General features: G+C 39.9%; 1 protein-coding gene across 1 annotated transcript in view; it reads left to right on the forward strand.

Moving 5' to 3' along the window:
* Nucleotides 1–13,525, forward strand: part of LOC126457978 (chorion peroxidase-like) — a 161,472-nt gene that overhangs the window by 128,838 nt on the left and 19,109 nt on the right. The gene's annotated exons all lie outside the window — the stretch shown is intronic.

Below are 13,525 nucleotides of genomic sequence, written 5' to 3' on the forward strand. Positions count from 1 at the left end.
AGATGGAGTGAAATCCATTGCGGAGGAATCCCCCATGATTGCCAGCGTCTCCGATGGCGCACTCCTTCCTTGTGGGGACCCTCTCAGAGGGCACTCCCGCCTTAGGTGAATGTTTACACCTCAGGTCACACCTCCCGAGAAACAGACGGAGGGACCAATCGGCATGGTCAGAAGGTATCAGCTCAGGCAATCACCCCTCCCCGGGCCTGGCCTTTACCAGGGGGTACACACGTACCTTACATGTCTACCCAGGGCGGGGAATTACGCGTTACCCCGTCACCGGCTACGCGTGCGAATGCGTGGGTCGGCCTTCAGGCGCGCACAGGGAGGAAGGAAGAAGAGGAAAAAGGAGAGAGAGGGGGGGAGAGAGAGAGAGAGAGAGAGAGAGAGAGAGAGAGAGAGAGAGGACAGACTGTCTCAAACGCCGAGGCGGAGACCAGAGAAGGCAAGGAGAAGAAGGCAATGAGAAGGCAAGGAGAAGAAGGCAATGAGAAGGCAAGAAGAAGAAGGCAATGAGAAGGCAAGGAGAAGAAGCAATGAGAAGGCAAGGAGAAGAAGGCAATAAGAAGGCAAGGAGATTTTGCGGGGGAAAGAGTAAGGAAGACAGTGAGGTGGAGAAGAGCAAAGAAAGGAACCAACCAAAGGTAGGAAGAAACGAGAAGTGAAAAAGCAAGATGACCACAAATAGAGGTCGTGGAACCGTCTGTCTCCGGACGCAGGCGCTAACTACCCCCGTGAGGGGGAGGGACTCCTTTTAGTCGCCTCTTACGACAGGCAGGAATACCTCGGGCCTATTCTAATCCCCGGACCCGCAGGGTAGGGGGGGGGGGGGGGGGGGGAATAGGAAGAGTCCATAGTCTCACCTTTCCAGGAAACATTTGATACTGTGGCCCAGTGCAGACTGTTGATGAAGTTATGAGCATATGGAATAAGTTTCCAGATATGCAAGTGGCTCAAAGACATCTTAAGTAATAGAACCCAGTTCGTTATCCTCAAAGATGACTGTTCATCAGAGTCAAGGGTATCATCAGGAGTGCCCCAGGGAAGTGTGATAGAATTTCTCTTATTCTCTAGATATACGAATGATCTGATGGATGGGGCAAGCAGAATCTGCAACTGTTTTCTGATGGTGCTATGGTGTATGGAGAGGTGTTGTGGGTGACTGTAGGAAGATAAAAGATAATTTCTAGTTAGTAGTAGTAGTAGTAGTAGTAGTAGTAGAGTAGTAGGTATGATGAATGAAAGCTTGCTCTAAATGTAGAAAAATGTAAGATAGTGCAGGTGAATAGGAAAAAGAATCTCATAATGTACAAATACAACATTAGCTGAGTGCTGTTTGAAACAGTCACACTGATTCAGTACTTAGGCATAATGTTTCAAAGCAATATGAAATGAAATACTACAGCATTCGCCACAGAGATAACTTCAAACTTCCAACACATAATTTAAAACTTTATGCCCAAACACCAGAGTATATGGTGTTAAAAATGTTCAGTAAAATAAAAGTCAGTAATATATTTAAAATGGAGATTAGTTCACAGAAAAGATTGCTCTACTCTTCTGGTGGAAATGTCTTGTTTTTCTGTTGATGAATTCATTGAGGACCGCTTCACAGTCTGAACACAGGGATTGTATTACATGTATTATTTTATGTATGTGTGTAACTTAGAAATGTAAAATATAATGTAAACTTTTGTATTTATCTCAAAAAAGTGAAAAAAGTTTCTTTTGTAAACCTTGATATGTCACCTGTACATCAAATCAAATGATTTGAAAATTGTACGTAATGAGATGAATAAACCACATATCACATTACACAAATGAGAACATGTGGATGATAGCAGGGAAAGTGATGGTCAACTTTGGTTTATTGGGTGAATGTTAGGAAAGTGTAGCTCATCTATAGAGGAGACCAGAGAAGGTGAATGGTTCACTCTGGTTCACTGGGAGAATGTTAGGAAAGTGTAGCTCATCTATAAAGGAGACTGCATATAGAACACTAGTGCAACCTGCTCTTGTGTACTGCTTGAGTGTTTGGGATCCCTATCAGATCAAATTCAAGGAAGGAATTGAAGCAATTCAGAGGCAGACTGACAGATTTGTAACCAGTAGGTTCCATAAAAAAAATGGCTCAAATGGCTCTGAGCACTATGGGACTCAACTGCTGAGGTCATTAGTCCCCTAGAACTTAGAACTAGTTAAACCTAACTAACCTAAGGACATCACAAACATCCATGCCCGAGGCAGGATTTGAACCTGCGACCGTAGCGGTCTTGCGGTTCCAGACTGCAGCGCCTTTAACCGCACAGCCACTTCAGCCGGCTTAGGTTCCATCAACACGTGGGTATTATGGAGATGTTTCAAGGACTCAAATGGGGACCCCTGGAGGGAAAATGACTTTTTGTGAAACACAGTGGAAGAAATTTAATGAACCAATATTTGAAGCTGACTGCACAAGAATTGCGTGCCACCAGTGCACATTTCATGTAAGGACCATGAAGATAAGAGAAATTGGAGCTTATATGGAGGCACACAGACAGTCGTTTTATCCCCACTCTGTTTGCATGTGGAGCAGAAAAGAAAATGACTAGTATTGGTACAAGGAACCCTCCATCATGCACCATATAATGGCATGTGGAATATGTATGTATGTAGCTGCAGAAGCTATCTTTGTAAACAGTCATGATTTTAAGGTGTATTTACTGACAGGTTTCAATATTTTGTAACAACACTCAACCATAAAACTGGAGATAAGCAAACCATTTATTTTTACAGACATATTTTAAGAGATTTTTGAGAAACTGGACTATATCTAGTATTGACCCACTGTTGTGAGCAGAACATGTTAACTGCCTCTGGTTTGACTTTAGTATAGGGTTCTTCACTTATAGACACATACAAGGTGTGAGAAAAGACTTCCATGGAGAGCTAAACAGAACAGTTTGATCCTAGTGATATATTCTATGACCTTATCAAAGCCTTAGATTGTACAGACTGTGAAATTCTACTTGATAAACTAAAATGTTATGGCTTTAGTGGCATCTATGTCCGCCCCTGGTAGCTGAGTGGTCAGCGTGACAGAATGTCAATCCTAAGAGCCCAGGTTCAATTCCCAGCTGGGTCGGAGATTTTCTCCACTCAGGGACTGGGTGTTTTGTTGTCCTACTCATCATCATTTCATCACAATTGATGAGCAAGTCACTGAAGTGGCATCAAATCGAAAGACTTGCACCCGGCGAACAGTCTACCTGACGGGGAGACCCTAGTCACATGACATTTACATTTTTAGTGGACTCCATCTAGGATGGATGAAATCTCACATTCATAGCAGAAAGCAGTGTTCCACAACGACAGACTGTGCCACAGGTATGAAAATAACATCAAAATTAAGGAACATAGCACTGGCATCCCACAAGAATCTGTATTAGATCCACTCTTGTTCTTAATACAAGTAAGGTATCTTCCAGTGACTTAGGATGACTATTCAAAAACAGTAATGCTTGCTGATGACACAGGTGAATTAACCCATTGACTTACCAATATTTTTCCCCATAGTCAACCCTACATTTACTATTTGAATTTACAAAAATCAGCATTTTTGTCTTATTCCCCATAGTCAACCCTATATTTACTATTTGAATTTACAAAAATCAGCATTTTTGTCTTACACACCTTTGTCAAAATAATATAATTTTTTGACAGAAATTCTTTATCAATCTATCCTTGGCATTTATCAAACCAATGACGAGTGAAGATAATACTGTTTTAGAAGTTTTTGTTGGTGTGGTATACCCAAAAAAATACAGTTTTATGCAGTGCCACTTAACATTTCTCACACTCATACCTTGTTTATTTTTCTCCTTCCATGCTTTGCAAACTACACAAGTTCTGGAGGGCATTTTCTTGATGGAATTGACCTAACAAAAACAGAAAAATATTGCTTGTAACTCACAAAATGTCAGAAGAAATTGAACGTGTTGTACACCACTGAACAGACTGATTTTTCAGTTTTCCAATGATATATAACATGTCATGTCATGTCTGTTAATGGAGAAAAAGAAACACTAAGAAAGAGCTATAGCTGCTCAGCCTGTCTCACAGCTGGCAATGTAACAATGGACTTGAAACCTGTGACCAGCTGTGAGCTGGCTGTATAAGCCAGTGGGTTAATCAAGGACCCAAATTCAGTCTTATCAGACACCAGATACAGAACATACCTAGCATTGGTTCATGGCAAAAATTTGAAGACCTGAACCTTCCTGGCAGATTAAATCTTTGTGCCAGCCTAGAACTCAAAGCTGGGACCTTTGCCTTTTATGGGCAAGGTCTCTACCAACTAAGCAGTCCCACAGATATTCAGGAGAACTTCTGTGAAATTTGCGAGATAGAAGATGAGGTACTGGGAGCAGCAGGACTGTGATGGTGGGTCAAGAGTCTCCTTGGATAGCTTAGTTGGTAGAGCACCTATCACGAGAGGCAAAGGTCCAAGTTTGAGTCCTAGTCTGCCACACACTTTTAATCTGCCAGGAAGTTCTACAAAAGAGTGTGTTAAAAACAGTACAATGTGTGAGGGTAAGTGATACATGCAGGAGCCCCAATGGTGTTATCCTTACAATATCTCAGACTTAGACTTCATTCCTCTAGTGGTAAGTAGCAAATCAGGCTACAAGTTTCAACCAGCAAACTAGATCAGGTGCCAGGTTTCCAGCTTCCTCTCAGTTCATAACCATGCACTGAAGTTTCTTTGCAAAAGTTTGTTTCCAGTTATTATGAGGTCTTCCTCTACTTCTGTGTGCATCTGTTGGTTTCCACAACAGTGCACAGCACAAGCTCCACTGCAGAGCAAAAATTCATTCTGTAGTTTAAAACTTAACCTCACAAAGATTTATATTATGCAGTTTTAAACAAGTAAGAAACACTTACTAGCACCAGAAGCAGTCATTAATGGTAATACACTAAAAGAAACACACTATGTAAAATTCTGTGGACTCCAACAGGATAACGTGTTAAAATGGCCTCAACACATATATAAACTAATCAAAAAGACCAGATCAGCACATTTTGCTTTTAGAAATATCTTTTGTTAGATTACTGGATTATTTTACATACTTTTACTCCCAGTTATGTTTTGAAATTAGCTTCTGGGGCAAAGCATGTAAAGCAAATTAAGTTTCCAGCTCATTAAAGGAGTTTTCTGAAAACTAGCAAGATTTTTTGTGGATCTGTCAATGACTCTACTATTTGGTGATGTCTCCTTTACCCCTAAATTATTTATATTCTATTTCAAATTTCCTTACCATACATAAAAAAGTATATTATAATTTCACAGTACAGTCTGTTGTTGCACAGATTACAGATAAAGTAGAAACAGATCAGTAATATATTATACTACAATTTATGCTGTTAAGTAAATAACCTCACATCTTGCAGAGGTGTATTTAAGGTTCTTGGAATTTCTACAGTCAGATCTCAGTACACTATCTCATTACTGTTCTGTGTAGCTGCCAGTAAAACTCAGTTTCAGCTGAACTGTGAGCCACACAATCTCAATACAAGATGAAAATGATATTCATGCAGATAATGTCTTCTAGTCCAGGGTTTAGAGTGAAGATAATTCTATACTCTCATGCAAAGGTATTCAACAAGCTCTCACCTAACAAAAAGCAAGAAATTAGGAATCCTCATCAATTAAAAAGAAAATTAAAAACATTTATCATTGGCCACTTTTTATGCAAATTATCTGATTATTTAGATACAAAGATTGAAAATCCAGTTAGTTACATGGCAAGTTGCATAATAAGTAGTTATGTATTGTAAATAGGTCTCTGATGGTACAAATGTAGGTAACTGTTTTCTTTTCTGTGAAGCATCTTCAATACTAGTAAAACATTTTTGAAGTTCAAACATTTATTCACTGTGTTTACGATTTATTGCTCTTTTGCACCAGCCTCAGATGATGCTTCATTCAGTTGTTTGTTTGATTCTAGCTGATGTCTCTTTAATTAGCTCAGTGACTGCATGTCCAGACGATAGTGTTCGCAACCTCACTGCTATGGTGGGTTGCCGGCAGGCATGCAGCAGCCATGCCCGGCACAAAAGTTTACCTGCGCTGGCTGTTGAAATGCCCTTGGTCCAACTCTGAATTCTACAGTGACCCTTGATGATCTGTCAGTGATGTATCTGGTGTCAGTAGTCGTGTGGTTGGTTGATGTCCTCCCTACCAGCCTGGCAGGTTTCATCACCTGGAGATGTCCAGGTGTTGAACAGGAAAGTGGACTTCAAGAAGCCCAACTGCTGGCTTCTGTATTGAAATTCAGTGCTAATAGCACTCTGTGAGTGGTCTTGTTGGAAGACAGTCAGTTTACGTATCAGTCTATGATAGGTCATGAGCTGTGTGAAGCTCATCAGGTGAAAACTGTCACCTTGAATACATCTTTGGCTAGTTCATTGACTGTGCTGAAGAGTCTGGGATATACATTCACTACAGTGTCATAATCATACAATTCAGTGATATTGCTGTGAATGCCATGCTCCCAGTGACTCACTGATGTGAGCTGGAAAACTGAAGTATTTAAAGAGAACTAGTATGAGGCTATATTGAATGGCTTGGTTCATAATGACCACATTTCCCATCTTTATTGTGCCATATTCAGGTAGCAAGCTGTTAACTGCTGTATCAGGTCCTTGCTATGTGTTCTTGTGTAAGACACAGTTTCTCACACCATGACTTACAAGAAAATAAACATCCTTCTCTCTCTTCCCTTGGTTCTATGTCAAAGACTTCTTTTGCTGAATGCATACTTCTCACTCGGCGGAGGTGGCATAATGCATTGCAGGCATGACCCATTTGCAATGTGCTGGTATGCTTCCTGCTTCAGCCAGCGTCTTTGGCTTAACTTGATATTGCCCATAGCAATTCGAATAAGTTTTAATAAACGTTTATAATTTCCTGCTCATTATTATTCTATGCCATAACACTATTTAACATAACTGTTTTCCAAAGCATTGGATTTGTCACTAACTAACAAAATCACATGTATCTGGTGCAATCGTTATAACATTGTTATGCTACATTGTGATGGTTTATTGTTCATGCAGTGTATACATTCAGTCCACATCCCTGAAGATTCTTCTTGATGGTATCTGTAGATCACAATGAATGAATGAGTGAATGAATAAATGAATGAATAGATGGATGCAGAATTACATATTTAGAGTAATGAGAGTTAAGGAGAATGTGTGTCTCAGAGAGCATACTTACAGTTATTCATGTTGCTTCTAAGGTATTGCAAGTCATCTACTTATGCATTTTATTACTATACAAACTTTTTGATGAAATCCCAAAATATTTCCTACTATTTAACAACAATTTGCAGGAGACAGAACACACAAGTTTTTTTTCAATAAGTAGTAAATAGATGGACTTCACATTGTTCATTTTATTGAAGCCTTGCTATTTCAAGTTAAGATTTCAGTTTGCTGAATAATACAAAAGTTTTAAGTATTATCTTTGGTTAAGTTTCTTCTTTCATTCACAAGTTCTAGATCAGTTACTAAATTTCCCCAACACTTACACAGCAACCTAACACAAAACTAAATTTAATCGGTAAACAGTTTTGAACATTATCAAAGGACAATGAGCTATGGAAGAAGAAGAAAATAAAAGAATTGAATATGTCACACAGAGAAAGAAGTTTCTTAGAACGCAAGGTTAAAAAGAGGTTACAACCAGACTGTAAGTAAAGTGAAATAAGTAGGCTGCAGATAATGTTTGAAATAATGATAAATTAATGAAACACCATTGAAGAGAAGACAAAGAGCAGAGGCAAAGAAAAAACTAGTCTGGAGGAAAGACTACAAGGAAAAAGAGAGAGGCAGAAATCTGTGGTGAATAAATAAATGCAAGGGGGGGGGGGGGGGGTGTAGAGAGAGCGCATTATAAAGAAGCATAAATTCAAGAATAGAAAGTACAAGAGGATTTTAACACAATTCAAAAGTGGGGTGGGGGATGGAAATAACAAGAATCAAGCATGTGATGCGAAACAGATTGCCACCTACGCAGATCTGAAAGGTCAGTGTTGAAGAGGACTTTCAGTGTATCATGAGTGTGGAGCAATTATCATATGAGAGTGGTTTGAAAAGTTCTCAGAATCACTATGAGAAGTCAGAGCTAACGCAACGAGTTGCTCATGTGATATTCATTGGACTGTTGCCTGTAAACAGGTGCCACATCAGTGCTCTTGGAAGAGAACTGTGGTGGTGACATGACTCTGTTTTTGTTCCCATGTAACGATTTGCAAATATGGAAAAAAATTGAGATTCGAGCAGTGATTAAGTACTTCGTAAAGAAAGGTATGAAAGCATAGAACATTCGTGCCAATTTCCAGAATACCCTGATGGACTCTGCTCCTTCATAGTCAACTGTTTCCAAGTGAACAAATGAATTTAAATTTGGTTGGGAGAGCTTTGATGATGATCCATGCAGTGATCGGCCAAGATGTGTCACTGCTCATTGCAATGTTGTTGTTGTTGTGGTCTTCAGTCCTGAGACTGGTTTGATGCAGCTCTCCATGCTACTCTATCCTGTGCAAGCTTCTTCATCTCCCAGTACCTACTGCAACCTACATCCTTCTGAATCTGCTTAGTGTATTGATCTCTTGGTCTCCCTCTATGATTTTTACCCTCCACACTGCCCTCCAATGCTAAATTTGTGATCCCTTGATGCCTCAAAACATGTCCTACCAACCGATCCCTTCTTCTAGTCAAGTTGTGCCACAAACTTCTCTTCTCCCCAATCCTATTCAATACCTCCTCATTAGTTACGTGATCTACCCACCTTATCTTCAGCATTCTTCTGTAGCACCACATTTCGAAAGCTTCTATTATCTTCTTGTCCAAACTGGTTATCGTCCATGTTTCACTTCCATACATGGCTACACTCCATAGAAATACTTTCAGAAACGACTTCCTGACAATTTCTCTTCTTCAGAAACGATTTCCTTGCCGTTGCCAGTCTACATTTTATGTCCTCTCTACATCGACCATCATCAGTTATTTTACTCCCTAAATAGCAAAACTCCTTTACTACTTTAAGTGTCTCATTACCTAATCTAATCCCCTCAGCATCACCCGATTTCATTTGACTACATTCCATTATCCTCGTTTTGCTTTTGTTGATGTTCATCTTATATCCTCCTTTCAAGACACTGTCCATTCCGTTCAACTGCTCTTCCAAGTCCTTTGCTGTCTCTGACAGAATTACAATGTCATCGGCGAACCTCAAAGTTTTTACTTCTTCTCCATGAATTTTAATACCTACTCCGAATTTTTCTTTTGTTTCCTTTACTGCTTGCTCAATATACAGATTGAATAACATCGGGGAGAGGCTACAACCCTGTCTCACTCCTTTCCCAACCACTGCTTCCCTTTCATGCCCCTCGACTCTTATAACTGCCATATGGTTTCTGTACAAATTGTAAATAGCCTTTCGCTCCCTGTATTTTACCCCTGCCACCTTCAGAATTTGAAAGAGAGTATTCCAGTTAACGTTGTCAAAAGCTTTCTCTAAGTCTACAAATGCTAGAAACGTAGGTTTGCCTTTTCTTAATCTTTCTTCTAAGATAAGTCGTAAGGTTAGTATTGCCTCACGTGTTCCAACATTTCTACGGAATCCAAACTGATCTTCCCCGAGGTCCGCTTCTACTAGTTTTTCCATTCATCTGTAAAGAATTCGCGTTAGTATTTTGCAGCTGTGACTTATTAAACTGATAGTTCGGTAATTTTCACATCTGTCAACACCTGCTTTCTTTGGGATTGGAATTATTATATTTTTCTTGAAGTTTGTGGGTATTTCGCCTGTCTCATACATCTTGCTCACCAGATGGTAGAGTTTTGTCATGACTGGCTGTCCCAAGGCCATCAGTAGTTCTAATGGAATGTTGTCTACTCCCGAGGCCTTGTTTCAACTCAGGTCTTTCAGTGCTCTGTCAAACTCTTCACGCAGTATCTTATCTCCCATTTCAACTTCATCTACATCCTCTTCCATTTCCATAATATTGTCCTCAAGTACATCGCCCTTGTATAAACCCTCTATATACTCCTTCCACCTTTCTGCCTTCCCTTCTTTGCTTAGAACTGAGTTGCCATCTAAGCTCTTGATATTCATACAAGTGGTTCTCTTCTCTCCAAAGGTCTCTTTAATTTTCCTGTAGGCAGTATCTATCTTACCTCTAGTGAGACAAGCCTCTACATCCTTACATTTGTCCTCTAGCCATCCCTGCTTAGCCATTTTGCACTTCCTGTCGATCTCATTTTTGAGACGTTTGTATTCCTTTTTGCCTGTTTCATTTACTGCATTTTTATATTTTCTCCTTTCATCAATTAAATTCAATATTTCTTCTGTTACCCAAGGATTTCTATTAGCCCTCGTCTTTTTACCTACTTGATCCTCTGCTGCCTTCACTACTTCATCCCTCAGACCTACCCATTCTTCTTCTACTGTGTTTCTTTCCCCCATCCCTGTCAATTGTTCCCTTATGCTCTCCCTGAAACTCTCTACAACCTCTGGTTCTTTCAGTTTATCCAGGTCCCATCTCCTTAAATTACCACCTTTTTGCAGTTTCTTCAGTTTCAATCTGCAGTTCATAACCAATATATTGTGGTCAGAATCCACATCTGCCCCTGGAACTGTCTTACAGTTTAAAACCTGGTTCCTAAATCTCTGTCTTACCATTATATAATCTATCTGATACCTTTTACTATCTCCAGGATTCTTCCAGGTATACAACCTTCTTTTATGATTCTTGAACCAAGTGTTAGCTATGATTAAGTTATGCTCTGTGCAAAATTCTACAAGGCGGCTTCCTCTTTCATTTCTTCCCCCCCATCCATATTCACCTCCTATGTTTCCTTCTCTCCCTTTTCCTACTGACGAATTCCAGTCACCCATGACTATTAAATTTTCGTCTCCTCTCACTACCTGAATAATTTCTTTTATCTCGTCATACATTTCATCAATTTCTTCATCATATGCAGAGCTAGTTGGCATATAAACTTGTACTACTGTAGTAGGCATGGGCTTTGTGTCTATCTTGGCCACAATAATGCGTTCACTATGCTGTTTGTAGTAGCTAACCCGCACTCCTATTTTTTTATTCATTATTAAACCTACTCCTGCATTACCCCTATTTGATTTTGTATTTATAACCCTGTAATCACCTGACCAAAAGTCTTGTTCCTCCTGCCACCGAACTTCACTAATTCCCACTATATCTAACTTTAACCTATCCATTTCCCTTTTTAAATTTTCTAACCTACCTGCCCGATTAAGGGATCTGACATTCCACGCTCCGATCCGTAGAACGCCAGTTTTCTTTCTCCTGATAATGACGTCCTCTTGAGTAGTCCCCACCCGGAGATCCGAATGGGGGACTATTTTACCTCCGGAATATTTTACCCAAGAGGACGCCATCATCATTTAATCATACAGTAAAGCTGCATGTCCTCAGGAAAAATTACGGCTGTAGTTTCCCCTTGCTTTCAGCCGTTCGCAGTACCAGCACAGCAAGGCCGTTTTGGTTAATGTTACAAGGCCAGATCAGTCAATCATCCAGACTCTTGCCCCTGCAACTACTGAAAAGGCTGCTGCCCCTCTTCAGGAACCACATGTTTGTCTGGCCTCTCAACAGATACCCCTCCGTTGTGGTTGCACCTACGGTACGGCCATCAGTATCGCTGAGGCACGCAAGCCTCCCCCCCAACGGCAAGGTCCATGGTTCATGGGGGGGGTGCTCATTGCAAAAGTACACAAAATTGACGATCACCGATTGGAAGTGTGTGAAATTATGCATGCTTGTCACCTGAAAGGATATTTCACATTTTAACTGAAGAATTAGAAATGAAAAAATTATCTGCAAGATGGGTGCCACGACTCTTGATGCTGGATCAAAAACGCATGAGAATGGACATGTCGGAACAATGTTTGGCCTGTTTTACGAGAAACAAACAAGATTTTTAGCACCAGTTTGTGACCACAGATGGAACTTGGGTGCACTACTATGCCCCGAGACTAAACAACAGTCAAAGCAGTGGAAACATGCTGATTCTCCGTTGCCAAAGAAAGCAAATAAAATTCCTTTGGCATGAACGGTCATGGCATCAATGTTCTGGGATGCAAAAGAGATTTTGCCTCCTGGGCAAATTGCAATAAAAGATATGTGAAAAAAGGCCAGGTTTAGCAAGGAAGAAAGTCATCTTCCATCAAGACAATGCTAGCCCACACACGTGCCATCACCATTGCAAAATTACGCGAACTAAGATATGAATTGTTGGCACACCCGCCTTTTTCACCTGATATGGCTCCATCAGACTTCCACCTCTTCCCAAAACTTAAAATTTTTCTTGGTAGACGAAGATTCACGTCAAATGAAGAACTGATAGCCAGAGTTGACAACTATTTTGCAGGCCTAGAGATGGGATTAAGGTACTGGAACATCATTGGACCAAGTGCATTAATCTACAAGAAGACTACATTGAAAATTTTTTTAAAAATTCAGTGATGTAAGTACTTTTTTTTTTCTATTCTGTTCTGAGAACTTTTCAAACCACCCTCGTAGTTGTTACTATTGCTTTCTAGAACATATATTTCAGAGGAGTAATTTGTGTTACTAATGTGTATTATCTGCCTATAACTATGCATTCTCAGATAAGGTTTCTGGTCATACCAGAAAGTTGATTGAGCTTGTCCAAGATATGATTGCTTTCATGGTAAAAAGATGAAGTTGAAGCACTGGTATTAGGAATGTGCATGAGACATATTTAACTCTGACAGTATTTGGAACAAGAGCCAGAGATCACTGAACAACCATTCCCCAACTAAGACTCACAATAGTGGTCATAAATTGAGTGGACAACAAAAAGCTACATTGACAATAGAAGGAAAAGGGTAGATTGCTGTTCACCATAACAATGATACACTGAGTTGCAGACAGGCACAACAAAGAGGCTGTTACACATTCAGATTTCAGTCAAGGGCCTTATTCAGACCTGTCTGAGCTGCCAGTGATGGCAATCGTGTATGTGTGAGGTGCGCTTGCTTGTGTAAATGAGTGTGTGGGTGTTTCCTTTTCTGAAGAAGACTTGGGCTGAAAGCTAAATGTGTAACAGTCTTTTCGTTGTGCCTATCTGCAACTCAACATGTCATCTTTTTCCTTATATTGTCAGTAGTCCAACCTGGAGTTTCCAATGTTTGAAAAAGCTACAATGGTTGATACTGAAAGCATCTTCGAAGAGAATTCATATCTGGGTACGACAGCACAACATTATCTGTCATCACTAGTTTTTATTTTCATTTTTAGTTGGTTGTTCTATTGGCTATCATGTAAACTGAGTTTGTCTTCTTTGAAGTATTACAAATATCTTCTTTCCAATCCATTCATCTCTCTTTTTTTTTTCTTTCAAAGATTGCATACATTTTTGATATTGTGCTCTTCTACATGTTATATTTACATTTCAAAATGAATAAAGT

This window comes from Schistocerca serialis, chromosome 2 (genome assembly GCF_023864345.2).
Source record: "Schistocerca serialis cubense isolate TAMUIC-IGC-003099 chromosome 2, iqSchSeri2.2, whole genome shotgun sequence".
Classification (NCBI taxonomy): domain Eukaryota; kingdom Metazoa; phylum Arthropoda; class Insecta; order Orthoptera; family Acrididae; genus Schistocerca; species Schistocerca serialis.